Here is a 19,724-nt window from a genome sequence, read left to right as displayed (position 1 = left end):
TCAGTCTTTGAGTATATTCAAGACGGAGATCGATAGATTTTTGGATATTAAGCGAATCAAGGGATATGGGGATAGTGCAGGAAAGTGGAATTGAGGTAGAAGTACAGCCATGATCTCAGTGAATGGCGGAGCAGGCTCGAGGGGTTGAATTCTTATGTTCTTATGTTCTTATAATGGAGTGAGCAGGGAGTGGGATTAGGTATGGATTACTCCTGCAGTGGAGTGAGCAGGGAGTGGGATTAGGTATGGATTACTCCAGCAGTGGAGTGAGCAGGGAATGGGATTAGGTATGGATTACTCCAGCAATGGTTCTCAGGTAGCTGATAATACTATTTGGCAGGAGCCTTGCAGGACTGAGTTTGTGCTTCGTTCTCTGGTTATAGGCCGTTTTCCCCTTTCATTAAATGTCATCTGCCATTGTTCAGCTCACTCACGTATTTTGTTTAGTTTATTCTGTAGTTTCTGGGCTGCCTCCTCAATTTATTGTCTCTCCAAGTTTGATATTATCTGCAAATTTAATACCTTTGCATTGAGTTTCAGAATTGACGTTATTTCCTGATATGTCCTTACTATACAGTACAAATGCACACGAGGCCCATGCTTGAGAGAAGGTCACTCTGTGACCAGCAACTTTTATTCCAGCACTGAAGTGATGAAGGTGGGTGGAGCTTCCCCTTTTATACCTGAAAGACCAGGTTAGGAGTGTCTCCCACAAGTTCACCACCGAGTGGTCAATGTTCTCACAGTGTACAACTAGTCAGTTTATACATGGGTTACAATGACAGTTAAATACATGACATCACCTCCCCCAAAAAATCTTATTGGGATCACAGGTTAAGTCTCTCTGGTGGTTTACGCTCCCTTGTAGAGCGCCTGAGTTGGGGCTCCGGTTGTTGGGCGCTGGCCTGAGTGTCTGCTGTTTGCGGTGCCTCAGGCCTGTCCGAACTGCCCACATTGACTGGGCTCTCCTCCACTTGGTTCCAGTGTTCGGCCACCTGTGGAGGAGTGAACTCTACATCGTGTTCTTCCTCTGCTTCTTCTATGGGGTTGCTGAACCTCCTTTTTGTTTGATCCACGTGTTTGCGGCAGATTTGTCCACTGGTAAGTTTAACTACCAGAATCCTATTCCCCTCTTTGGCAATCACAGTGCCTGCGAGCCATTTAGGCCCTGCAGCATAGTTGAGAACAAAGACAGGGTCATTGACATCAATACATCGCGCCCTCGCATTCCTGTCATGGTAGTCACATTGTGACTGGCGCCTGCTCTCAACAATTTCTTTCATGGTGGGGTGTATAAGGGATAACCTGGTTTTGAGCATCCTTTTCATTAGCAGCTCTGTGGGTGGGGTCCCTGTGAGCAAGTGTGGTCGGGATCTATTGGCCAACAGGAGGCATGATAAGCGGCCTTGTAGGGAACCCCCTTGGATTCTGAGCATCGCCTGTTTGATTATCTGTACTGCTCGTTCTGCCTGGCCGTTTCAGGCCGGCTTGAACGGTGCCGTTCTGACATGGTTGATACCATTTCCTGGCATGAAGTCCTAGAATTCAATGCTTGTAAAGCACAGGCCATTGTCACTGACCAAGACGTCAGGTAGACCATGGGTGGTGAACATTGCCCGTAGACTTTCTACTGTGGCAGAGGATGTGCTTGAATTGAGAATGTCACACTCGATCCATTTTTCCCATGAAAAGACCTGCATAGTCCACATGGATGCGTGACCATGGTTTGGCAGGCCAGGACCAGGGGCTAAGGGGGGCTTCCCTGGGCACATTGCCCAGCTGGGCGCATGTGTTGCACCTGCGAACTCTAAGTTCCAGGTCTGCATCTATCCCTGGCCGCCAAACGTGTGACCTGGCAATTGCCTTCATCATGACAATGCCTGGGTGCTCATTGTGGAGCTCTCTGATGAACATCTCTCTGCCCATCTGGGGCATGACTACTCGGTTTCCCCATAGTAGGCAATCGGCCTGAATCGAGAGTTCATCCTTGCGCCTGTGAAATGGTTCGAATTCCTCAGGGCATGCCCCGTATGTGGCTGCCCAGACCCCATTAAGGACACATTTCTTGACTAAAGACAGTAGCGGGTCTCTATTTGTCCAGACTTTGATCTGACGGGCTGTCATGGGTGAGCCTTCGCTTTCGAAAGCTTCCACAGCCATGACCATCTCAGCAGCATGCTCGGTTGCCCCCTCAGTGGTGGTGAGTGGGAGTCTGCTGAGTGCATCGACGCAGTTTTCAGTGCCCGGTCTGTGCCGAATTGTATCGTCATAGGCGGCTAACGTGAGTGCCCACCTCTGTATGCAGGCCGATGCATTTGCATTTGCATTTATGGCCTTGTTGTCGGCCAAAAGGGTCGTTACGGGTTTGTGATCTGTCTCCAGCTCAAATTTCCTGCCGAACAGGTACTGGTGCATTTTTTTTACTGCATATACACATGCAAGCGCATCCTTTTCTACCATCCCGTAGCCCCGTTCTGCCTGGGACAGACTTCTGGAGGCGTAAGCTACCGGCTGTAACTGACCCTTGGCATTAACATGCTGCAAAACACACCCGACCCCATAGGATGACGCGTTGCACATTAAAACAAGTTTCTTACATGGGTCATATAGCGTTAACAGATTGTTGGAGCATAACAAATTTCGAGCTCTATCAAAAGCCCTTTCCTGGCTGTCCCCCCAGACCAATTCACGACCTTTGTGTAGGAGCACGTGTAGCGGCTCTAACAGCGTGCTCAATTTTGGAAAAAAGTTACCAAAATAGTTCAGGAGCCCCAGGAACGAACGCAGCTCAGTCATGTTACGGGGTCTGGGTGCTCTCTGGATCGCTTCTGTTTTGGACGCAGTAGGTCTGATCCCGTCTGCTGCTACCCTCATCCCCAGGAATTCTACCTCTGGAGCTAGGAAGATGCACTTCGCCTTTTTCAGTCGCAGACCTACCCGATCCAGTCTGCGTAGCACCTCCTCCAGGTTGCGGAGGTGTTCTTCAGTATCACAACCCATGATGAGGATGTCGACTTGAAAAACCACTGTCCTTGGAATCGACTTGAGGAGGCTTTCCATATTGCGTTGAAAGATCGAGCGAATCCCAAAAGAACATCTGTTGTACTCAAACAACCCCTTGTGTGTCGTGATGGTAGTCAGCTTCTTTGACTCACTTGCCAGCTCCTGGGTTATGTAAGCTGAGGCTAGGTCCAATTATGAAAAGCGTTTGCCACCGGATAGCGTTGCAAAGAGGTCCACCGCTCTCGGTAGCGGGTACTGGTCTTGGAGTGATATCCGATTGATGGTGGCCTTGTAATCCTGACCGACCCATCCGCCTTGAGCACCGGCACAATCGGGCTCACCCAGTCACTGAATTCGACTGGCGAGATGATGCCTTCCCTCAGCAGGCGGTCCAATTCGCCTTCTATCTTTTCCCGCATCACGTACGGCACCGCTCTGGCATTGTGGTGTACTGGCCTGGCGTCCGGGTTTATGTGAATCACTACCTTGGTCCCCATGAAAGTGCCAATGCCAGGCTAAAATAGTGAGTCAAATTTGTCCAGGACCTGTGAGCATGATATTCGCTCCACAGAAGAAATTGCATTGACATCGCCCCATTTCCAGTTCATGACAGCCAGCCAACTCCTCCCCAGCAGTGCGGGACTGTCCCCCGGAACAATCCAGAGTGGTAACCTGTTCTCCGAATCTTTGTAGATCACGACTACCGCGTGGCGCTGCCTAGCACCGGAATGATCTCCTTTGTATATGTCCGTAGCTGTGCGTCAATCAGCAATAAATTTGGCCTCCTGGCCTTCGACGCCCACAACTTGTCGAACTGTTTGATACTCATCAGGGACTGGCTGACCCTTGTGTCTAACTCCATTGATACTGGGATGTCATTGAGGAGCACTTTCATCATTATCGGTGGCATCCTGATGTATGAACTGTATATGTGCTCCACGTGAACTCGCTGAACTTCAGCTTCCAACGATTTCCCTCAGTGTCCATTTGGCCTCGTAGGGCTTACATCATCCCCGTCTTCCTCGTACATCAACCTGCCTGCAGGCTTCCTGCACATACGTGCCAAGTGACCGCTGATGTTTCAATTTCTGCAGGTATATTGCTGATACCTGCAAGCTCTGGCTGTGTGTTTGCCTCCACACCTCCAACATGAGCCGTTGTTGGAAACAAAAGGCCCATTACCAGCCGATCGTCTCTGACTGTCTGTGTAACTGTTTTTAAGCACACATTAACTCGTGTTGATGGCCCCATTACTGGCCGCATTGTCCCTTGTGATGGCATGAATCGTCGTTCAGCTAGCCATTGTCTCCGTTGAATTCCACCTTTGGATTCGACTGCATGCTTGGGCATGTCCGATTGCCCTTGCCTGCCTGGGGAACTGTGTGCCGCGTTAACAATGTTGACCCCCTGTCCATTTGCTACATTTAAACCAAGATTTTTGTCAAATATCATTCTGGTCTCTTCCTCCCCTGAGATAAATGTCTGGGCCATCAAAGCCGCTGTTTCCAGGGTCAAGTCTTTGGTCTCAATCAGTTTCCTGAAACCCCAGCGTGCCCGATGCCCTCAATAAAAAAGTCTCGCAGCATCTCCGCTCTGCATGCATCTTGGAACTTACATAGGCTCGCCAGTCGCCGGAGGTCTGCCACGAAGTCTGGAACGCTTTGCTCTTCTCGCCGCCGGTGCGTGTAAAACTGGTGTCTTGCCATGTGCATGCTGCTCGCCGGTTTAAAGTGTTCCCCGATCAACTTACTGAGCTCTTCAAAAGTCTTGTCCGCCGGCTTCTCTGGCGCTAGAAGGTCCTACATCAGGGAGTACGTCCTGGATCCACAAACCGTCAGGAGATGAGCCCTGCGTTTGTCGGCCGAATCCTGTCCCAGCCATTCCTTAGTGACGAAACTTTGGTGTAGGCTCTCGATAAAATCGTCCCAATCATCACCAACACAGTACCTCTCGTCTGTGCTGCTAGTGGCCATGCTTACGTGGTTTAAATCCCAGTTTCTCATCACCAATGATATGTCCTTACTATACAGTACAAATGCACACGAGGTCCATACTTGAGAGAAGGTCACTCTGTGACCAGCAAGTTTTATTCCAGCACTGAAGTGATGAAGGTGGGTGTAGCTTCCCCTTTTATGCCTGAAAGACCAGGTTAGGAGTGTCTCCCACAAGTTCACCACCTCATGGTCAATGTTCTCACAGTGTACAACTAATCAGTTTATACATGGGTTACAATGACAGTTAAATACATGACATTTCCTACATTACAGTTATAAACTCCCGAATCCGGCAATCTTGGGACCGAGGCCGAGTCAGTTTTTATGTTTTTCTGGACTTCGGAATGTGTTTCTGATATCTGAAGTCCGGAAACGCCCAAGCCCAAGTTCGGGTATTTCCAGATTTCGGAACGCCAGAACCGCGTCCCGAATCCGGAAATGCCTGGGTCCAGGTTGCGATATTTCCGTTTTTTGGACATCATTTTGTAGTTATTCTCCTCGCAGGCCTTGTAGTCCTCGCTTCTTTGCAATGCATGGTAAGTCTCCCTCTTGTTTTTGCAACTGTACTTAATGTGAGCTTCCCGGCCTGTATCTTTTGCTACCATCTTCAAATTTGAAAAGGAATGTACAGTACTCAAAGCATGAAATATAATAAAGGTTTGTATTTACAAAACAGTTAAGTTATGAAATATAAAACAGTAAATGAAGGCTTTTATTTGTTAAACAGAGTAAAAATAAACAGGTACAGTTACAATTGGCTGGAGGTTGTGCTAGAGGTAGAGGACTCAGCTATGATGTCTGGGGCTGATGATGGGCCAGCAATAGGATTATCAAATGTGGAATTTACTGGGGTAGCTCCATGCTGTAGATCTTGGACCTTCTGTTGTGACATCTTTTGAAAGATATTTAATATTGTTGTTTGTTTAAATAATTTGGGTTTTTCTTTCACTAATTTGTCCCGAATTCTGTAGGCCTGCAGTATTTCTTCTTCACTTATGAAGCTTCGTTGCTCTAAGGCGTGAATTAATTCTTGACAAAGATTGATTGCTTTGTCAATCTGCACTTTTTCAACTTGATCATCGGCATCATCATCTTCATCCTCACTGCTTTCATCCTTTTCTTCTGGATACAAAATCTTCTGCATGATTTCTTCATCTGTCACTGCATGCACGATGGGAGCATCGTTGTCTATGTCCATGATTTCTGCAACATCGTCCTCATTCAATTCCTGCGCAGCTTTGCACGTTAGCCCTCTTGCAAAATCTAAAAGTTGAGCAATCATTGCTTTCTCCCTGGACACACGAAAGTCTTGAAAGTCTTGAGGAGCATCATCGTCAGCAAACATAGTTGATGGCCAGATGTTATGCCAAGCTTTGACCAAGGTGTTTGCAGTTACCAAGCTCCATACATCTGCAGCTGCCCATATGGCGTCCTTGATAGAGAAAACTTTTGATAATGCTTTTATTCCCATGCCTGTGTTCACAGCATTAAGCCAGCACCTCAAACTAGTTTTTGTGGAGACACTTCATCGATCTCAAAATTCCTTGGTCCATTGGCTATATCAGTGATGTAACATTTGGAGGTAAGTAGATTCCACGGACATTATCCTTACCAAAAGCTCAGCATCGGGATGTACTGAGCAATTGTCTAGCAGCAAGTATATTTAGCAATTTTCCTCAAGGCCAGGTTCCGTGCAATGAGCACGTGCCTGAGGGACAAAATTCTTCTCAAAACAGTTCAGAAAGATTACCCTGGTTACCCATGCTTTCCTATTGGCATAATAATGCACTGGCAATACTCTTAAACCCTTGAAACATCTTGGACGCTGGCTTCTCCCAATGACCATAAGTGTACACTTATATGTCCCAGCGCATTTGCAGCAGCAAGAACAGTCAACCTATCCTTGGAGTCTTTTACACCTGCTGGTTGCGTTTCTTCTGCTGCTAATGTCTTTCATGGCACGTAATGCCAAAACAGTGCTGTCTTGTCAGCATTGTACATTTGCTTAGGTGAAAGGTTTTCATCAGTGTTATGTATGTATGCTTGGGGTTACTAGCCACCAGGAGGCGCCATTGTCGGAAGTCATTGGGCTGTACGCACTTGTGAGCGCCCAGATATAAAAGGCAAGCCATCATGTAATATAATCACTTTAGGCCCGAATAAAGCAGAGCCAGGTTTGTACCTGTGTTAGTTTACAGTATTCAGTCGATCGAGTTATTACATACATAACATTTGGCGACGAGGTAACTGAAGAACCTTCGCATGCAAAAATGAGCACAATTGGAATTCTGGAGAAACTCATGGAGGGAGAGGACTGGGCAGATTTTGTAGCTCGTCTGGACCAGTACTTCGTGGCCAACAAAATGGAGGAACCCACTGACTCAGTTAGACGCAGGGCGGTCTTCCTCACGGTTTGCGGTCCAAAAATCTATGGACTTCTAAAGAATCTTCTCTCACCTGCAAGTCCAATGGACAAGGACTATGAGGAATTGTGTGCTCTGGTACGTGACCATCTCAAACCAGAAGAAGGCATCATCACCTCACGATATCGATTCTGCAAGCACGCTCATTCTGAGGGCCAGGATATGTCGGAATTCGTTGCTGACCTAAGACATCTAGCTGGACCATGTAAGTTCGAAAACGCATTGGGAGACATGCTGCAGGATTTCTTTGTAATCGGCATCAACCATGAGGTGATCCTGCGTAAGCTACTGGCGGCGGAGACGTTGGATTAAAACTTAAAGCAGATATCATCGGAAAATCGGAACTCGGCAAATACTGTAAACAAGATTGTATCATTATTTGGCAGAGCTGCGTATGGCAGGGCCTACTCGACTGCATATGCGAAACCTGTGGCTGCCCAAAGGGACTGAATCCCATTTCACCGTGTTGGCATTGTGGGGGCAATCATCGGCCTCATCAGTGTCAGTTTAAACAGTACATTTATAAATGCTGTTCGAGACTGGGGGATCTCCAGCGCATGTGTCCGCAACTGAGCAAGCGTGCTGCGACACACCACGTGGAGGATGATGACCAGTATAGCGCGGATCCAGATATGCAATCCGAGATACCAGAGGAGGAAGTGTATGGACTGTATTCGTTCCTAACAAAGAACCAACCGATAAGGATTAATGTGAAACTTAACGGCGGGCGGGTATCGATGGAATTGGACACGGGTGCAAGTCAATCAATAATGAGCCGGAGGACATTCGACAAGCTGTGGGACACTAAGGCTATGAGGCCTAAGCTGAGTCCAGTCAATGCCAAGCTGTGTACGTACGCTAAAGAATTCATAAAGGTGATTGGCAGTGCAGTAGTCAAGGTGTCGTATGATGGTGCGGGTCATGATTTACCGTTATGGATTGTTTCAGGCAATGGTCCAACGCTGTTCAGCAGGAATTGGCTAGAAAAAATCAAATGGAATTGGAACGAGATCAAAGCGTTGTTGTCGGAGGATGATGCTCCATGTGCTCAAGTGCTGAGCATGCGCCCCTTGCTTTTGAACCAGGCATCGGCAATTTCACGGGAGACAGGGTGCAGATCCACGTGGACTCAGATGCAAGAGCTGTCCACCATAAAGCTCGGGCGGTTCCGTACATGATGAGGGAGAAGGTCGAAATCGAACTGGACAGACTCCAGTGTGAAGGGGTCATATTGCCGGTCGAATTTAATTAATGGGCCAACCCCATTGTTCCTGTGTTGAAAAATGATGGCAATGTCAGGATTTGTGGAGACTACAAGGTTACGATCAACTGAGTTTCGAAACAGGATCAATACCCGTTACCAAAGGCTGATGACCTGCTTGCAACACTAGCCGGGGGGGAAGTCATTCACTAAACTGGATCTGACGTCGGCCTACATGACACAGGAGCTGGTCGAGATGTCGAAGATACTTACGCACATCAACACTCATAAAGGACTGTTTATCTACAACAGGTGTCCTTTCGGAATTCGCTCGGCTGCAGCCATATTTTAGAGGAACATGGAGAGTCTACTGAAGTCCATCCCTAGAACAGTCATGCTCCGAGATGACATCCTGGTCACAGGTCGTGACACCGCCGAACATCTGAACAACCTGGAAGAGGTTCTATATCATCTGGACAAAGTGGAACTCAGACTGAAACATTCGAAGTGCGTCTTCATGGCACTGGAAGTCGAATTCCTGGGAAGGAAAATTGCTGCTGATGGCATCAAGCCTACAGGCTCGAAAACCAAGGCCATCAAAAATGCACCCAAGCCTCAGAATGTGACGGAGCTGTGTTCGTTCCTTGGTCTACTCAACTACTTTGGTAATTTCCTACCTAGATTAAGCACTTTATTAGAGCCACTGCACATGCTGCTAAGAAAAGGCAACAACTGGGTTTGGGGTGCATCTCAAGACAGAGGTTTTGAGAAAGCTACGAATCTGCTTTGCTCTAACAAGCTGCTGGTACATTATGACCCGTGTAAGCATCTAGTATTGGCCTGTGATGCTTCGTCATATGGAGTCGGTTGCGTGCTCCAACAAGCTAATGAGTCGGGTAAACTACAACCTGTTGCGTATGCTTCTAAAAGTTTGTCAAAGGCAGGAAGAGCCTACAGCATGGTAGAAAAAGAAGCATTAGCCTGTGTGTATGGGGTTAAAAAGATGCATCAGTACCTGTTTGGTCTTCGGTTTGAACTGGAAACAGATCACAAGCCACTCATTTCATTGTTTTCGGAAAACAGGGTATTAATACCAATGCATCATCCCATATCCAGAGGTGGGTGCTGACAATATCTGCCTATGATTATGTCATTTGCCATAGACCTGGCACTGAGAATTGTGCCAATGCACTGAGCCATCTGCCGTTGCCCGGAGGTGGAGATGCCACAACCTGCAGACCTACTGTTAGTCATGGATGCTTTTGAAAGTGAAGGAACCCCTGTCACAGCTCAATAAGTTCAGACTTGGACCAGCCAAGACCCGATATTATCAGTTGTAAAATGTTGTGTCCTTAGTGGTGATTGGTCTGCCATACCCAAGCAAATGGGTGATGAGACCAAATCTTACAACCGTCGCAAAGATGACCTATCCATTCAGTCAGATTATTTACTGTGGGGTAATCGTGTTGTTATGCCTAAGAAAGGCAGAGAGAAATTTGTACATGACCTAAATAGCAGTCATCCAGGTATTGTCATGATGAAAGTCATTGCCAGGTCTCATGTATGGTGGCCTGGGAATTGAGTCCTATCTGGAATCCTGTGTGCATCAGTGCAACACTTGCATGCAGCTTAGTAAAGCACCAGCGGAATCACCTCTGAGTCTGTGGTCGTGGCCATCTAAACCATGGTCCAGAATCCACATCAACTTTGCAGGTCCCTTCCTGGGAAAGATGTTTTTAGTTGTGGTGGATGCATATTCCAAGTGGATAGAGTGTATAATCATGTCATCCAGTACATCCACAGCTACGATGTAGAGCCTTCGTGTCATGTTTGCCACTCATGGTCTGCCCGATATCGTTGTAAGTGACAACGGACCTTGCTTCACTAGTCTGGAGTTTCAAGAGTTCATGAAACTCAATGGTATCAAACATGCAAGGTCAGCACCATTCAAACCCGCATCTAATGGTCAAGCAGAGAGTGCTGTCCAAACCATGAAGCAGACTCGCTTGTCACGCATATTGCTTAGTTACAGGACAAGACTCCACATGCTTACCGGGGACCCCTTGCTGAACTATTGATGAGTGGTCTCAAGATCAGATGCTCTCTTGTCCACCCTGACTTGAACGATCATGTTGAATACAGATGTCAAAGTCAGCAGTGGTATCATGATTGTGCTGCCGTGTCACGTGACATTTCTGTTAACGATCCTGTGTATGTACTAAATTATGGTCAAGGTCCCAAGTGGATTGCCGGTACTGTTATGGCCAAGGAGGGTAACAGGGTGTTTATTGTCAAGCTCAAGAATGGGCAAACATGCAGGAAACATGTTGATCAGATAAAGCTGCGGCACACGGATGAACCAGAACAGTCTGAGGAAGACACAATCAGTGACCAACCAACCTACCCTCAGTCATCAGAAGACTCCGCTGTCATCAATGAATCTGGACTTTCAATCCCTGATGTGGTCATTGCCACTTCCATCAGATCGGTTACCCAGCCCCCAGTCATAACAGACTCAGAACGCTCGCCCAAGGCTGGAGTTGAACTGAGACGATCAACTCTGGAGCGGAAAGCCCCAGATCGTCTCAATTTGTAAAAAGACTGTTACTAATATCTTAAAGGGTGATATTGTCATGTATGTATGCTTGAGGTTACTAGCCACCAGGTGGCGCGACTGTTGGAGGTCATTGGCTGTACGCACGTGTGAGCGGCCTAGTATAAAAGGCAAGCCATCATGTAATATAATCACTTTGGGCCCGAATAAAGCAGAGCCAGGTTTGTGCCTGTGTTAGTTTACAGTATTCAGTCTATCGAGTTATTACATACATAACAATCAGCAACTAGTTTGATGAACTCATCAATATAATTGTCAGCTGCCTCATGATCTGCTGAGGGTTTCTCACCACATACTTCCAGTTGTCTGATGCCATGACGCCTTTTAAATTTGGCTAGCCAACCAGAAGAGTACTCGCATGGAGTTTCAATCCCCAATTGTGCATGGAATATTTTAGCTCGTTACACCACCATTGGGCCAGACAAAGGAAGCTTTTCACTTTGCCTGTCGCCACCATTCCATCACTGCTCGATCCAAATCATCAAATTTCGGCTTATGCATACTTTTGCTCTTACTCATTTCCTTATGAGCATCACTTTCTGCATAAAACTTCATGAGCTGTTCTTTCTGTTTTCTGATATCATAGATGGTGGAGAGTCCAACACCATACACCTCACTCAATTTTCTCACTGAAGCACCTCTCTCTAATCTCTGGAGTAACTCCACTTTCTTGGCAATTGAAAGTGAACTATGCTTCCTCTTTCCTTTATCTGAACCCATTGGGGTATCTGTTGGCCTTTATGACATGTTTGCAATGACACAACACAAATTCACAGTCTTTACCTGTGCAGATCTTTAAATCGGGAAAAACACCACAGCACTCACTCAAGCCAAGGCTGACTGAACGCACCGAGGCGGGTGCTGTCCAGTCTGCAGCTGGCCCTTCCAGAGCTAGAGCTGGTCGAGGACATCCTAGAAGGACATCTGTAGCTTCTACATATGAAAGACAGCAGCCTTCCCAGACCCATGATACAGCCACAGGGGAGACACTGCGGCATAGTAGCAGAATAGACTTGTGTAAGAGTTGTTATAAGGAGATGCACAAGGGTGAGAATCGATTATGTAGATGTTTTTTGTGATGACGCCTCCTGGGTGGCTCCTCATCATCATCATCATCATCGTCGTCATCATCATCATAAGAACATAAGAAATAGGAGCAGGAGTAGGCCATGGAGTCGGGTTGGGTGGGGTCTGATCATGGGATGCAGGTGTGTCAGGTGGGGTCTCAGCATGGGGTGTAGGTGGGTCAGGTGGGGTAGCCCTATAATGTTTAATGCCACAAATTTTTTTTTTAAATGTTGAATTTAAAAGTGCATGTACAGTACAGGTGCAGGTACATGTAATATTTTTTATTACAGGTTCAGGTGTGCAAATTTAAAATCACAATCTGGTCAGGTGAGGTCGGGTCAGCTCCACTCAGAATCATGGGGCATGGAGATCCGATCGCACGGTTGCTGCTTTGGGGAGCTGCAGTGAGCTGTGCAGAGTTTGGTTCTGGCCGAAGGAACTTGTGTGCTGTGCAGAGTTTGATTCTGGCCAAAGGAACTTGTGTGCTGTGCAGAGTTTGATTCTGGCCGAAGGAACTTGTGTGCTGTGCAGAGTTTGATTCTGGCCGAAGGAACTTGTGTGCTGTGCAGAGTTTGGTTCTGGCCGAAGGAACTTGTGTGCTGTGCAGAGTTTGATTCTGGCCGAAGGAACTTGTGTGCTGTGCAGAGTTTGATTCTGGCCGAAGGAACTTGTGTGCTGTGCAGAGTTTAATTCTGGCCGAAGGAACTTGTGTGCTGTGCAGAGTTTGGTTCTGGCCGAAGGAACTTGTGTGCTGTGCAGAGTTTGGTTCTGGCCGAAGGAACTTGTGTGCTGTGCAGAGTTTGGTTCTGGCCGGGGACTTGTGTGCTGTGCAGAGTTTAATTCTGGCCAAAGGAACTTGTGTGCTGTGCAGAGTTTGATTCTGGCCGAAGGAACTTGTGTGCTGTGCAGAGTTTGATTCTGGCCGAAGGAACTTGTGTGCTGTGGAGAGTTTAATTCTGGCCGGGGACTTGTGTGCTGTGCAGAGTTTGATTCTGGCCGAAGGAACTTGTGTGCTGTGGAGAGTTTAATTCTGGCCGGGGACTTGTGTGCTGTGCAGAGTTTGATTTTGGCCGAAGGAACTTGTGTGCTGTGCAGAGTTTAATTCTGGCCGAAGGAACTTGTGTGCTGTGGAGAGTTTAATTCTGGCCGGGGACTTGTGTGCTGTACAGAGTTTGATTTTGGCCGGGGACTTGTGTGCTGTGCAGAGTTTGATTTTGGCCGGGGACTTGTGTGCTATGCAGAGTTTGATTTTGGCCGAAGGAACTTGTGTGCTGTGGAGAGTTTAATTCTGGCCGGGGACTTGTGTGCTGTACAGAGTTTGATTTTGGCCGGGGACTTGTGTGCTGTGCAGAGTTTGATTTTGGCCGAAGGAACTTGTGTGCTGTGGGGAGTTTAATTCTGGCCGGGGACTTGTGTGCTGTGCAGAGTTTGATTTTGGCCGGGGACTTGTGTGCTGTGCAGAGTTTGATTCTGGCCGAAGGAACTTGTGTGCTGTGGAGAGGTTGGTTCTGGCCGGGGACTTGCGCGTTGTATAGAGTTGCTGCTGACCCAGGAGCAGCGGTGTGGTGATTGTGAAGACCTGGCCTGGAACTGGTTGGATTGGCGTTTTTATTCTTGCAATTTTTGTCACTGTACAGTAGTTGGATTTCATTTTTTGACTTTTCCCTGGATCTGGCTGGCGGCAGTAACGGTTTGGCAGGGTGTCCGGATTCCAGAAAATTTTGCAGATTCTGGACGACCCTGCCACGGATCGTCCCGGAATCCGTATTCCGGAACATTCCGGATTCTGAAACACTGGATTTTGGACGCTGCACCTGTATAACAATTACATTTTGAATTCATACATTTTTAACTTGCTTTACTTCTATTTAATTTTGGAAGTATTTTAAAGCTATAACATCATATATCTGCCTCTTACTAAATTGCAGAATATATAAATTAATTACAAATGCATATGCTAATATAAATGAATGTCAAATGATTTTGATACTCTTACTTTTATTTGTTTTGTAGCGATACAATGGCATTTTCGTTGGCCTCATATGTATATTACCGGAGAGCTGTCGTTATCAGTCGCAGCTTGATAATGACTTGCCGGTCCCGGGGAGAGGTGCTATATATTGACTGGCTGGGACGTTGGCCGAGGGCAGCAGGTAAATCCCGAGTGGGGTGAGCATGGTGCTGCAGTGCCCCACAGTTTTAATGTGGTGCCTGCTGCTCTTGGCTCCACATTCATGTAGAAAACAATTTTTATTTACCTTTTTGGTGGCAGTCTCCAGATATCCCTTGAACATTGGTTTGGCTACTGTGCGCCTGAGAAACTGACTGCAGCATGCACGGCATCATTTGAACGCACTCACAACCCAATTTGGCAAAGGAGCCTGATGCAGGTAATATTCCCCCGACTTGCACAGGTAATGGCTTGAATGCTTATTCCGGGTGGGCACACTGGACGACTTCAGACGCAATAATCAATATGGCGTGCAGCGCAATTCTATATTGAGCGCATGCACACACAATGGAAAATTCAGCACCCGTTTCTTACCCAAGAAATGGATGCTGAACTATCGAATTTCCGAGACTAATGTATTTTACCCGGTGCTCGCCCACTCCTATACCCACAGAATAAACAATAAGATGGTAGTTATTAGGTACGGACTACATTGTTTTTAGAGACCTGGACCAATAAATTGGTCCCGGTCACACTTGCTTTTTGAGTGAAAAGCTCGATTTGGGGATTCATTTCTGAGGGTAATCGCACATGCCCAATTTTCCCTGGAAGTGCGCCGGCTGCCAAATTGAAAGCTGGTGACGTCTAAGTGTCCAGGACATCCACTTGAAACAGGTGTTAGGCCCTGTGAACATGCTGATCAGTGTCCTAACGACTGTATTAGGACCCAGCTCCCAAATTCAGCATAAAGTGGGCAAAGCATGTGTTACACGTGTTTAGTTGTTCCAGGTCTATGGCTGCCTAAGCAACGATCCTTGAAGGTACCACTGCAGGCTGGAGAAAAAAGATAAGTTAACTTTTTTTTACTTATGTTGATGTGGAGCCAAGAGGAGCAGCAGCGCTCCGTGTGGCTCCAGAACAATACTACGGCCCCAAGTTTCCACATGATTTGCTCCTGATTTTTAGGAGCAACTGGTGGAGAACGGAGTATCTTAGAAATCGCAATTCTCCACATTTAAGTTTTCTGCAGTTCTAGTCAGTGAGAACAGTTTCACTTTTGAACAGAATTTTTTTTTCAAAAGGGGGCGTGTCCGGCCACTGACGCCTGATTTGAAAGTTTCCACAGTGAAAACGTACTGCAAACTAACTTAGAATGGAGCAAGTGAAGATTTTTGTAGGCCTGAAAAAACCTTGTCTACACATTAAAAAATCAGCCGCAGGTTACAAATTAGGCGTCGGGAACGAGGTGGGGGTGGGGGGGGGGGGGGGGCGGGGAAGTGAAGTCATTACATTCTACAATAAATCCTTAGTTATACTTATACAAATATTATACAAATAATTCCAACCTGAATAAAAATTTATAAGCAAAGAAAAGATTAAATAAACCATGTTCCTACCTGTGTGAAAGTGCTTCAGGCAGGGAGAAGGCTGCAGGAAGCCTCACAAGTTGAGGCAGCCGTTCCCGACGGCGGGGGGGGGGAGGCAGTGAGGGCCCGACCGACCGCAGCGGGGGGCAGGCAGGGAGGAGGCTGCAGGAAGCCTCAGAAGTTGAGGCAGCCATTCCCGACTGCCGTCGGTCGGGCCCGTCGGGAAACAGCTGCCTCAACTTCTGAGGCTTCCTGCAGCCTTCTCACTGCTGCAAGAAGCCTCAGTGCTGATCATGGAAGGGCAATGTGGTTTTATTAAAAATTGTTAAAAATTGAACAGCTACAAAGAACTACAAAAATGGCCGCGTGCCAATGTTTCCTTCACACTGCGCGTGCGCGAACGCTCCAACGCGCACGCATAGGGTTGCCGGCACGAAAAAAAACTCATTTAAATGATACCCGCCCCCTCCTACTTACAAAATCGGCGCGACTGGTAGGCTCCGCCCCCTGGGCGCCGTGCCAAGCTGACATCGAGCTGCAAAGCGCTCGAAAATAGCGCGTTTTATTTCAGGCGCTGTTTTCGGCGCGAGAAACGGGCGCCCAGCTCGGAGGGGCGCCTGTTTTGCTGCGTGTGGAAACTTGGGGCCTACGAGTCGGTGCCAGCCCAGGCTGATCCCCGCCACTCCTGCCCCACTCCCCCGAATCTAGTTCGCCTCCCCTCCTCCCAGGGTCTACCAGCGGACTGTCTCGGTATTGGAGCCGGCCAATTTTCCGGAGGCTGTGACTGGCCAGTTGCACTGAGAAACCCGATTGACACTTGCACCTTGGCTGTTTTATGCAGATGATGCTCGGGGCCCAATTTCTGTTGAGCATGAAGCTCACGACATCCACCACGCATTCCTTTGTGGCGTCCAATCCAATTTCTCAAATTCGCAGCATAGGGGTGGTATCACACAGATAAATAACACCAGTTAAAATCCTTTTCGGATTGGATCAGGCCACTGAAAAAAAAGTTTTTGTAGCTGAATGAATGGAATTGTGTGTCTTTTGTGTCAGATTTCTATGTGAAGGTTTCATGGTGTTATGTTTCCGAAACAGAGAAACAGTGTCTGTGAAACACAATGCCTCTCTCTATAATCTGATGCAATTAATTTACGCAGCTCATGCGACTATAGCTATAAAGGTTAACAGGTCAAAGATCTGATGATTTATGTTTTTATTATTAGTTATTTAACAACTGCAGCTAGCTCTTCCTATGTTGTGATATCCTGTCAGCTTCCTGCCCAGACAGTAGTGAAAAGAAAACTTCCTGCAATCAGGACAAATTCATTTTGTTGAAGATCACAGGATGTGAGCAGTTTAGGTAACACATCATGGCTGGCAGCCAAAAGTGACTCACAGGGACAAATGCATCGACAAGCCTTGTAAATCACTTTTTAACCTGGGTTCTCAGGCTTGACTTTATTTGTTGTCTCAGGCAGACAGCTTTGGTTCCTTCGGGTCCTCAGACTGATCTGTCATTGTCTGCCCTGATAACCTGAGGCAGGCTTTAATGAAGTCAGCTTGCCTGGCCTTGTAAATAGGCCTGGCCGCCAAGATCATGTTAGACCTGTTCATTTATTAGATTTTCATCTCTGGAGCCGTCGGCAAGACCCCTGGGAGGTCTACAAAAGTGCCAGAATAATTGGTGAACTGAATGCAAGAAAGGTTCATCTTCTCATTAGCATGGGCTTTCCCACAACATTCGTCTGGGTTATACTGCAGACCATTTATTTTTAATGGCCTTTGCAGCTGTGATTAAAAACACAGCAGGTTCAAATGGTCCATGCTGTTTGTAAATCTTCTCCTAGTAGGAAAAGACAGCATATGCACATTACAGACTGTTATTGGTCTACTTCACTCTGTGATCCTCTGTGTAAATAGCATTTTTTATTCTGTTTCATCAATAAATATGCCCAGACTCATAATTGATTTGGGTTACAACGTGCAGGAAAATAATGGATCAGACCAAGAGAACTCTAACAAGTTATACCATATGAAGTCTGGAATAATATCTCATGCTCTGCATTTTGGTAGCTTAGTAAGTATTTGTAAAGATAACCTATCTTTGAATTTAATGAATTAATAATGAATTCCTTTATATATGAATTAAAATTTAAGGGCCAGAACTTGGTCAAATATAAGACCCGCCCATTTCTTGGCGGTCCCCGGGCGGAACTTCAGTTTTTGCTATCCGCTGCTGCTGGGGCCAGTCGGGCGGGAGTTTCACCGCGGTTCTGTCGGCAGCAGCGGAGTTGGTGGGCGGGCGTGAGCGGGAGGCGGCAGCAGTGGGAGGTGACATCGGAGGCTGTGCACCACACGTGCGAGATTTGGGAATTTCTTTTGTAGTTTCTTGTGGCCGATGACATCATTTTTGCCATGATTGGGGCTGATTGCACAGCTGCACATGCTCATAAAAGTTGTATACTCGCTTGCACCTGCCAGTTGCAGTCATATTTGGAGAGAGAGAAACAAAATCATCATCAGCCATGCATCTAGGGAATTTATAATGTGCCAAAAAAGCTTCCAAGAAGTCTGATGGAGGGAAGCCCAGAGCTCCCTGGTTTAATGAGGAGGAGCTGGAGGAGCTTGTATGTGAGGTGGAGCGCCAGTATAAAGCCCTCACGCGGGATGGTTGAGGCAAACCTCTACCCCCACCCCAACATAGACGCCTTTGGAGGGAGATTGGGGAGGTCGTGTCCTCACTGGGCAACATTGTGCGTGATGGTGACCAGTGTCGGAAACAATGGAACAATGTGGTGGTGTCAGCAAGTGTGAGTGAATATTTATTGTTGCACTCCCGTACTACTCCAAAAAGTTCTGTGTCAGTTGTGTGTGTGTGTGTGTGTTGCATGAGCAAAATGGGTAAAGGCCATAACTTTTCTTTCTGCAGAAGAAAAGATCAGCCAACGCATCAAGCCTGTAGCATGGGGGGCCACCAGATGTCATCGAGTTGACCAGCCGAGAGGAGCGTGCATGGCATTGGTGGGTGACCACTGTTGTGCCACCACAAAGGATGCTGCAGATCCCGTGCTAGAGCATGGTAAGCTTATACTAATCTCCGGTGTGCGTTACGCTCATGTCATGCAATGTTAAGTCAAGTGCCTTTCAATACACTGTGTGTCGACCATTAATGGTATGCTCATGTAGCGATGGAAGTTCTTGAAGTAAGAATGGAAAATGTGACGGATCACATGTCACCCCCCAGCTATACACCAAGATGTTGTCCTCTACTTGCAGATGTTGATTCGGACAGCACTGAGCAATGAACCCTTCCACCCCTGGCACACAAAGGCAGTGTGTGACACCAACGTCTCCCACCCCGATGTTGTCAGCAGCCCAACACACCAGCTTCTTCCTCCACCCACCCCCCCAAGATCACCCATGTCCACCGCATCCACCTCCACCACCCAGAGACACGAAGACCAGGAGGAAGAGGAGAGAGAAGTGCCAGTCTTTGAACCACTTGAGTTCAACGAAATGCAAGAGGAGGACTCCAGCCTCCTGACATGTGTGCCACCTGTACGGCCAACATCCCTGTCAGGGTCCGACGTTTTGGGATTCGAATCGGACGACGCAGGAACAAGTGCTGGGAGGTGCAGAGGCCATGCTGGAAAAGCCACCAAGCTGCAAGGACCCAGGATGATACAACAATCTGATGAGGATGGAGGACGACTCGCAGCAATTCAGGAAATGGTGCAGCTGGCGAGGCTGAGCGTTGACCTAGCTCGAGATCTGCTGCAGACTTGGGCTGAGATCGCTGCCAGCATCAACACCTTTGGTGAGCAACATACTGCCAGTATGTCACGGCTCATTAGTGCAGTGGAGCGCAACATCGACTCTGT

Source organism: Pristiophorus japonicus, chromosome 1 (assembly GCF_044704955.1).
Source record: "Pristiophorus japonicus isolate sPriJap1 chromosome 1, sPriJap1.hap1, whole genome shotgun sequence".
Taxonomy (NCBI): Eukaryota; Metazoa; Chordata; class Chondrichthyes; family Pristiophoridae; genus Pristiophorus; species Pristiophorus japonicus.
The sequence above is the reverse complement of the archived record's forward strand: the minus strand, read 5'-3'. Positions refer to the sequence as shown.